Source organism: Pinus tabuliformis, chromosome 4_2, assembly GCF_031772625.1.
Source record: "Pinus tabuliformis cultivar Carrire ecotype Pingquan chromosome 4_2, CPIR1, whole genome shotgun sequence".
Classification (NCBI taxonomy): Eukaryota; Viridiplantae; Streptophyta; class Pinopsida; order Pinales; family Pinaceae; genus Pinus; species Pinus tabuliformis.
Window position 1 is genome coordinate 450,018,937 of NC_142304.1, and position 10,687 is coordinate 450,029,623.

The following is a 10,687-nucleotide window of genomic DNA, read 5'->3' on the forward strand; positions in this document are numbered from 1 at the left end:
CATGTAATATAACCCCCAGGAGCCACTGAACCCATCTAGGTGACCAACCCCTAACACAAAATGACTCTTTTCAACATCAAATCTGTTATCACTCAGTAATTTTCTGAGGTTGCAGAAGAAAATCACCAAGATAACCACAAACCAACTTTGGAAGTTGGGATCTAGCCCTGCTAGCTTCAGAGAGGGCTCTCTCTGTAAGATTTAACTTTGTTTGATCTAATATTAGGCTAGTTATGAAGTTTGGAGTTTGATTTACATTTGAATGGTTGGTTGATAACTAGATTACCATTGGGCTATGGAGTCTGTTACATAAAGTACAGATCGACTTTAGTGTCTACAGATAGATCTCATAGGGAAAGGTAGCCAAACCGAATGGATTGTTTAAAGTATGTGAAGTGGAGAAGAATAACATATTAAGGTTCACTTTAAAATATAGATCATTGTTACCTGAATTATATATTTAAAGATCAGAAGAAAACATAGAAATTATTTGTAGCCCAGTGCAAAGTGTAGATTTCAACAAATTCTGCCCTTTATTTATTTATTGGATAATTTAGATTTGGAAAACAAATATGTGCTATAAACAAAGAAATATAAACACATGGGACAGATAGATGCACTTCACCAACAACTTGACACAAGAATCCTGTGAAAGAGCTTCTGTATTACTGGTAATCTGTTGATGCTTCAGAAAAATATACAATAGGGTTCTTCATACAAAAACCAATCCTTGATACTTCTGAAGATGAAGTATTTATAATTAATTTACAAAAATATCATGTCAGAATGACTAGGATGTATCTACAAAATGATAAAACTAAATCAAGCTAACTTATTACAATGATATCAGGGAAATTCGAACTGTCTGAAGTGGTGGCAATGAAATGGTGGAATAGCTGGGTGTCTGGCGCTCATATTTTGCTTGTGCTGTAACATTGAGCTCTGTCCCCAAAACTACCTTTTACTTCCAGAAAAGCTTTTCCTATCATACTGAGTCTTCCAGCTATAACCTTTGAACTATCTCTTGCCTTGGTCATAATATGCTCATTGTAATCTGACCACGTGTTGAGGTTGTTGTTAATCACTAACAAGTTTGGAAGTCCTTTCTTGTAGAGAAGTTCCAATTTGGCAAAGAACTTTTGTATACCTATGTTCATAATTCAGCCCTTCTCTTCAATTTGTCTCATAATATTTCCTTTAGTCAACACTTTCCTGACTTCCAAAATTGTTTCAGTCATGTCTTCAATTTTTAACTCTTCCAATTCCTAACTGTTCTTGGAGTTTAGCAATTTGATAAGCTCAGTGGCTTCATTTGGTTTATCTCCCAGTTGCTTTCTGACTTGCTCAATGGCTTCATTTGACCATTCAATCAGATTTTGTTTCTCAAAAATGATTTGGATTAAAGGCCAAATGTCCTCCATGTCTCCATTGATCCTTTTCCAGATATTTTCCTTTACATGTGCCAATGTATTGCCCATGGTACAGTCTTCTTCCATTTTCTGCAATCTTTGGGACAATGTTTGGGACTTTTTTGTTTCTGTCATGTAGACATTTTCAAACCTTGTACTCTGCTCCTGTAAAATATTTACCTACAGCTTCAGCTTCTTTAGCTCTTCTCCCTGTATAGACATGTTTTCCATTGATTGAGCTAACTTAACCGATTCATCAACAATTGATGTGGGAAGCACAATAGAAGATGATTTTCCCGTTGTCATGGTTGTCGTAGGGAAACTTGTTTGTAGTACAGATGCAATGGGAACTGCATCAAGAGGAACAACTGCAAGTTGTGAACTTTATTCCTTTTCCTTTATTAACTTGTCCAATTATACTTCCATTTCTTTTATCTATGCACTGTGTTCCACTAGAAGCTTCAACATCTCTTCCTTTTGTAGTTATGTCTCTCCAAGTTCTTTGGCTTGGGGGTCTTCTATCGCTGGAAACTTCAATTGTTTCTTTAAGGTTGCAATGTCACCATTTTTCTTTCTGATTATCTCCTCCATGGATTTCAAATTGTCTGGATCAAAGCCTGCTTTAATCACCATTTCCTCTAAGTATTTGATTCTGCTATCTTTGGCAAGTGAGGACACTTTCTCCAATTTAATCTGAGACTACACATTATTTAAAGTAAGTTGTACTTTAGAGGCAGTAATATCAGTCTATGTAAAAGTAAAATATATTATCACTCCTGCCTTCCTATGCATATCTATTTAGTCTAAATGATGGACATCCTTTGCCTCAAATTCAAAACTGGTTTGTTTGAAATTTGTTGTTGACATTGGTTGAGGGACTTGGGTCTGCAAGAATTCCATATGCATCCTTCCCTTCTCTGTATCATATGCTGAGATAAGCTTGTGCTAGATGGAGGAATATTGCTTCCTGAATTGAGCAGATATGTTATCATGAACGGCTTCATTCCTCTGCTTAATCTCCTTATATCTTTAAAAAATATCCAATTGCCTCTGCTCTGTGGATGATTCTGGTGTTTGAGGTATAGTGGTTGGAATCTCTTTAGTAGTGGAGGATGATGGGGACTATCCAACTTAAAAGTCTTCAAACTAGAGAGCACAATATTGCCTTGTGTGTCCTCGAGTGATGGGAAGTCTATTTTAGAGCCTGTTTTAATCTTCTTAGTATATATTTTGAACTATTTAGCCGAGACTTTTGTGACTGATGGAGAATCATATTCCCTTGGTCTCTTATCTGTCTTTTCTCTACGTATGGGAGTCTTTGAAGCTGTCCTGGAAAGTACCTTCTCCTCAACCTCCTGCAATGTATTTTCTACCCAAGTGTGCTGGTTCATATATTTCTCTATTTCTGGCCTCTGAGTATGCACATAGGGTGTGGCTTTTTTTTCCACTCTTAACTTGGAAATTACCCCAAAGGGGTCATAAGACCAAGTGAAACTGAGAGGGAAGTTCATTTGTTTCAGCAGGAGGTCTGCTTCCTCTCCTACTACTCTACTATTGCAGATGAAGGGTCCTATCTATGTTTTGATCCGGAACTGAGATTTCTTCTTAGCTGCCATGAAATGGATGTTATCAGAATGAATTATTTTCCTGATGTATTCCAAGGCAAATATTCTCATTGGAAAATACTTAGGCAGTTTGTATGGTGGCAGCTCTGAACCATACACTCTTATTTCTGTGAATGACTGGTAAAGGTACCAGTCCCCTATTTTGACCTATTCACTGAGCTGTAAAACCTTCTGAATGTATTCACTAATCCTTGGAACCTACTGGCCACTTAGCAAACAAGTTTTTGGATAAATAAACTTGTCTATGAAGTCTGAGAAGCTAAATTCCTGTGTTTTTCTTCTAAGGAAGTCCAGAAGACAACTGATTTTGGCTCTCATTGTTGATCAAGCTTTTGCACTGTGAATGGACACTTATTTGTTTGAAAGAACATAAACATATACATGAGAATTGAAGAATATCTAAACATTCCTTTAGTTAAAAACTAAAGGAATTGTTTATGAATTACATTTGCTAAGAAGTGACCATCGTAAAAGGTGACTGATGGTCCTTCTTCTGAAGAAAGGATGGATAGAAATCCTAGAATAGGATCATATTCCCATTCATCTGAATAGTAACCAAGAATGAATGACAGGACAGAGATAATCTATCTTGTCCTTTGAGGGAACATAGAAGAGGGATATGGGGGGTTTTTCTTAGGGAGTTGAGAGTCTTCAGGGAGGAAAATTTCAAAAATGGCAGCTCTCTGGGGGAAGGTTAATTTCTAGTAAATTTCTATGAGAGCTTCAAGGGAGAAAAGGGAGAGGGAATCATAGCGGGGAACTTGCAGCGTTTGGTTTATACTGTTAGCTATGATGGTGAAGAGAATTTCACCATTTGGGGAAATAATTGACCAATTGCTTGGAAGGTAATAGGCTTGGCATCTTAGAAAGAATCGGGAAAATGATAAGACTAGGGGAAAAAAATAGAGGAAGTATGGATTGCCAGAGGTGTATCTCATCGGATTGATCAAGGAAATTATCATGAAACCAATAGCATAATTCGAAGAGGTCGAATTCACACTATGTTTCGGAAAACTTGTAGTCTTTGTCTACAAGTGGAATATGGTCTAATTCGATAGGGGGAGTGAGCATAGGATTGACTACAGGGGCGGCTTTAGGTGCCATGGTAGTTGCAGAATGGAGAGTGGAAGAATGTAATAGGAGGTATGGGCAATAAGTTTCAATGATTGAGGGGAATTTAGTGGCAGACCTCTGTAGATTTATTGGTTACAGGCAATGGAAATGTTGTTGAGAGATAATGGTGCAACAGAGGTAGGAATGATGTTCATGAAGTGATGAAAGAAAGGTGTAATCACAGAGGCAAATTAAATTTTTATAATGCGCGGACCGGGCTTAACCGTTGGCTTAATGGTCTTGATTTGGAATTAATTCCTGTAATTGGATCGAGCGAATGGAAAGAAAATTTATGGTGGGTGCAATGGTCTCAGACGTGGCAGTCGAGGATTGGTGGGCGAGTGGTGTGGGACCATTGGCGGGAGTGACGGGAGTAGGGACAGGTGGTGTGATGGGAATGGGAGTTGCAACGAGATGTGGAGGCGACACATGGTAGGAAGGTGGATTAATGTGGGATGGCAATACTGCTTTCAGGGGGGGGGGCAGGCGGTATCCGGTAAATGGAGGGGGGGGTCTGAAATCCCACGACGCTGACATGTAAGGGGGCGGTAAATCGATTTTCGGACCCCCCCTGTCGTTAAACGTTATCACTTCGGGGGAGTCCAAAATCTATTGTGGGTTGTCAGATCAATGCAATGGGTGATCACGAGGTCGTGAAAAAGGCGGGGTTTAACACGGGCTGGTCCCACAATATGTTTCTAGCACATGAATTATAACCCAAGGTCCAAACTTTAGATAACGAATCACCTCAGACTTATTACATCAAAAACCTTTATTTTCATATCCTAATACTATTCTAAAGCAAATTAGGGTGCATTTAAACATGCAAACCTTGTCAAATTTTTCATTCTAAAGAGATTTAAAAATATTTATTTCAAACACCAAACTAACCTACTCAACTACAATAATCCAGATTATACGGTTGGATTAACTTTATTCTCCTTTTCTACGTATCTGATCTTAGCCATGGTTAAATTGTTTGGCTAAGTTATTCACTCTCACCTAATTAACATAAATTTAAATCAACTTGAACATGATTAAACTGTATGCTTCAAGCAGAAAGGGATTGTGGCATTTTAAGCAAGATGCACACAATTTCATGAATTTATTCTTTACAAAGACAGAAGGCTAGTAGTGGCAATTGGTCTAGCATCAATTTCATATTTATTCATTTTTTTGGGGTCATTTATCACTTCTTCTCTTTTTCCATTTTATTCTATTTTTATATTTATACCCTCTTTTCATTTATTTCTTTCATATTTTCCATCTTTTTTGGAAATCATTTGTAGAAAGATATATTATTCAGAATCCAAAATACTGAAAGCAATTATTCAATAATCAATTGATCCTATAAATTATAGGACCCTAACAGTGGCTCCAGCTGGAGATGACACTTCCTGGTGAAGTGTCAAGAACACCGTAGACTAGTAGCCTTGAATCCTTATCTTCAGTATTGGATGCATATGATTTTTTCTATTTTCTGTAGTTATGGTGGAAAAATGCCTCAAAGCTTAGGGCCTTCTCCACAAGATTCAACTTTCAAACATAAGCTACCCACTCATGACAATGCAAAAGTAAACAGTATCTACAATGGGTGTGATAAAAACACTTTTTTATTCCTAAAAAACATAATGCTTGAGCTTCCTTCCATTGATAGGTCCTCCAAGTATTTCTATTCCATCTGTGTTCTTTAAAAAAAGGCATTGTTACCTTGGTAAGAATCAATAATGTAAGGTCCCATCCACAAGTTGTAAAACTTACCATGCTTTCTTTCTTCTTACCTTCTGGAATCCCATTTCAAAACATGATGGTTGATATGAAAGTCATCATCTTTTTTCCTTCAGTCAAATGTTTTCTTCATTCTATCTTGGATCAACTGAGTTCTATTATGAACTGCTTTTCTTGCTACTGCAAATGGATTGTTTGGTTTATTCTCCTTTGCAAATCTTTTGGTTCGACATCCAATTCTTGCATCATATTTAAAACAGGTATTCCCAATGAAGTTGGAAAAACAACATCTATCACATGAACTAGCTTATATGGAGACATGCCTATTGACTTTTTGGTAGTAAGCATGCCTGCCCATAATGCATTAGCCAGCTTGTTGTGCCATGCTTTTTTGTTGTCCTGCAACAACTTTTTAATAATTTTAAGTAAGATTTTATTGGAATATTCTGCTAGTCCATTTCCCTGAGGGTAATAGGCTATAGAATGTCCCAATGTTATCTGATATTTGTTGCAAAAATCTACCATCTTTTTTGACCTAAAAGTTGCAGCATTGTCAGTAATAATTTTCCTAGGGAAACCAAATCTAGCAAGGATATTGTTCTCTAGGAATTTTATGATGACTACATCAGAAGCTTCTCTGGTAGGGACGACTTCTATCCATTTTGTAAAGTTAGCAGTGGTTGTCAGAATCCACTTGTGTTGGGAAAATGAGGTAGGGTGGATTTCTCCTATAAAGTGAAGGCCCCATTGTTGGAAAGGAGTTTCAGCAGATATGGGTCTTAAGAGCAAAGCAAAAAGTTTCGTTTTACCTTCAAATATTTGGCATTTGTGGCATGAAGTAACTTTCTTTTGGATATCAGAGAATAATGTGGGCTAGTAAAAACTTGCCCTCAGAATCTTATTTGTAGTAGTCTTCCAATACAGGTGTCCACCACAGTCTCCTTCATGGAACTCTTGCATGACTTTATCTGCTTCATTTTTCAAAAAATAGTTTATTAAAACACCACCAACATCTTTCCAATACAAATTTTCATACAAAATACAAAACTTAACATCTTTAAGTTTGGTAATTCTAGTATTTGTTTTAGTTAAACTAGGAGGAGCTTGTAAATTATGAATAACATAAATAATGTTTGCATACCAGGGAGAGGTAGCAAAAGCTTTTGCTACGTATGGAGTCCCCAACTCATATAGTTCATTAAATATTGCTAGAAATTTTATATTTAAAGCATGTAAGTTAGATTCTGCCATTAATTTTGCTAACCCTTGACCTTTGATGAGTTTAGTGGGTCAAATTTCAATATCATATTTTAATATAAAAAAAATCCACTTACCCCTTTTCCCATCCAGATCATTCTGAGTCGGTATATCTTTAACTACTGCACTTGGAACAAAAGCAATGATGTGCGAATGAAGAATATACACTCTAAAATATTTTATGGCCTTTACCAGGGCAAAAGCTTGCTTTTCCATAATGTCATATTTCAATGTTGTATCTCTTAAAGATTTGCTGAAAAAAGCAATAGGATGTTCGTGGCCCTCATTGTTCTTTTGTAGGAGGACTGTAGCAATGGTGTGCTCTGAAGCAAATGAAAAAATTAGGAAATATTTATCAAAATCTGGACTGATTAACACAGGTACCTGAGTTAAAGCCGACTTTACACTATTAAATGATTGTCTAGCTTCCATGTTCCATTTCAACTCAGTATCTTTCTTTAGCATATTGGTTATGTTCTTTAAAATCTCAACTAAATTCATAATGAATCTCCTTAGAAAATTTATTTTTCCAATGAAATATTGAACTTCCTTTATATTCCTAGGGGGATTAATTTTGAGTATAGCTTCGATTCTACTGGGATCTATCTTGATTCCTTCTTTCGAAATTATGTGTCCCAACAGTTTTCCTTCTTGCAAACCAAATAATGTTTTTTTGGGGTTGAGAGAAATGCCAAATTTCTGACACTTTTCAAAAACTTTACTCAAGTGATTTGAGTGTTCCTCATCTACTTTTAAAAAAATAGTGATGTTATCCAGATACATAACTATGAAATGAATGATTTCATCAGCAAAAGTAAAATCCATGGCTCTCTGAAAAGTTGCTCCATCATTCATTAGACCAAAAGGCATTTTCACATACATGAAAATGCCCCAAGGTGTAGTAAATGTTGTTTTCTCTTGAGCGTCTAGGTGTACTAAGACCTGGTTATAACTCGAAAAATCGTCCAACAAGGAAATCCTGCTGGATCCAACCACCTTCTATAGGATTTGGTCCATCTTCGGCAGAGGGTAATTGTCTTTTAGAGAGGCTTTATTTAAATTCCTAAAATCAATGCAATTTAAGCCTGATTTCACCAGTCTTTTTTTGAGTGGGAACCAAATTGGACACCCATTTGGAATATCTCAAAGGTACTATGATTTTTGCATGATACATTCTTTTTACCTCTTTTCCAACCAGAGGCATAAGCATTGGATTAATCCTCCTTAATTTTTGTTTAAAGGGTTTATGATCTTCTTTCAAGGGAATTTTGTGTTGTATGATACTGGTGTCATAGGATTTTAGGCCCTCATAACTATAGGTGAAAACATCGATGAATTCTTTGAACAATTTAATGTACTTCAGCTTTTTAGCCGGGGGTAAGGATTTGGACAGTTTGATCATTTGATGACTGTTGGCGGGAAGATTCAATAATTAACAGTAATGTGACGTCGACGACGGGTCGCGTGCCCTAAATGAAGCGGGAGAAGGCAGGAGCGGGTGGTGGTCTTTTTTCCTTTTTTTTTTTTTTTTTTTTTTTTTTTAACGGGGGTGGTGAAAACAGTAAGTGGTAAAGGAGGGGAGGGCCCCGTAGTCATCGTGGAACCGCCACATGATTTTCGGCAGTTTCCACATCGTCCTCCGCCGTTGATCCTGGCGAGGATGATCTCGGCCATTCAACACACAAGAACTTTATTGAAAGGCAACAATACATCACATCATCGTTTATTTCCAACTTTAATCAAAATATATTGCTAACTAATCAAAATTTACCATACTAAAACACTTAAGGTGGCATTTTAACTAGCGCGCCCTTTGGGGATTTTTATTTTTATTCATTTTTCACATATTTTCTTTTATTCCCTTTTTATTTTTCCTATATTTTTCTTTATTTTTCCATTTTCATAATTTTTCTATTTTCTTTTTGCTCTTCTATTCTTTTCTTTTTCTATTTTTCTTTTTCTTTTCTCTCCTTTTTCTATTTTTTCTTTTTAGAAGGATAAAAACAACTAAAAGTAAAAAAATAAGTTACAACATCCCTGAGGATAAATAGCTAGATAATCATAGCTTGATCACTATATTTATAGGACCCTAATAGGGGCTACCATAACCTTCTCAATCCTTGATTGAAATTGTTCTTCTCATTGATATATTTCCAAAGGGGTATTATACACCATAAATGGATTTTATATGTGGAATGTATAGCCCTCGGAAATTGATGTGTTAACTAGACTCCTCAATGCCCATGTTCCTTCCACCATTTCGTCTCTGAGGGTCAGGGTTCTGGATCTTTTGATTTTTTGCCTCTTAGGTTTTAGTACTTTACGTTAAAAAGTATATTGCAATATCTTATAATGGAAAATATTTTATAAATGAGGATAGCCAACACTTCTCTTCGTAGATAAACTACCACCATTCTAGATAGTTTGTATTTATTTGCATTCTACAGTCTTTTTCTATTTAGTTTATTTATAGAATTTGGTTCTCTCCATGTTATTGTGCTTTATACACTATTTTTGTGTATTTCCATTCATATCCTTGTATTTCATTTCAACCTTGATCCATATTGGATCATTATATTTTTTTCATCCATATTGATGCTTTCATAGTGGAAAATGTGGAGGAATCAACTCATAGGACCATTTTTACTAGCAGGATCGAGTTTGGGAGAATAGAGCTTGAAACCTTTCGAGAACATTTTGAGGCATCAAACAACGCTTTTTTGGGGGTAATTTTTTTTATTTAGCATAACACATTTCTTTCATATTTTGCACATAGAGACCTTCCCAGCATCGCAAGAATTACCTCAATCAAAGTTTGTATGCAAAATTTATGCCACTCAAAAGTTTACCTTCCTATTTTCACTACCATAATTTTGAGAGGATGCCACATCAACCCCCATTATTCATGGAAAATGGGTCATCCATGTGATTATAATGAAGAATATTTTAAAAGAGTTTAAATTTTAACTCTCATTAGAAGTTGAGGGAGTCAAAAGTAACCACTAGTAGGCTATCAGCTATGTTATAATTGGGCCGCTAGGAGGAAAATGGATTCCATTATTTTCAAGTGTATCACATTCCATAGATGAGTATAGTAGTCGAGAGGGATAGGGAGAGAGAACAGAGATAGGATTTATGCATTATAGTAGCCCATGTTCCACAAGACATACTTCTTTGTACTCACAACCAATTTCTATATAGAGAAAGAGAGAAAAACGACCTCACCTTCAGTTGGGTTTTCTCTCGAAAAGGGTTTCCTAGGATATATCTTGTGTCAAATGTATTTGTGAGTTTTTATTTCACTCTTCTCAATTTTCTACATAAATTTTAATTTGCATGCATACACAATAAACAAAAATCTTCAAATCCATAAATGTAAAGAGAAATAAACCCTAATAGTGTAGATTTTGGATTTTTAAATATAGTTTTATTAGAACCATTGTGACAAATTGTCCAATGGAATATCCATGGAAATTTACAGATCAACTCTCTATACAATACATATCATCATTTTTTGTAATATATCTATCTCTTGGAGAGAATCATCAATATCTT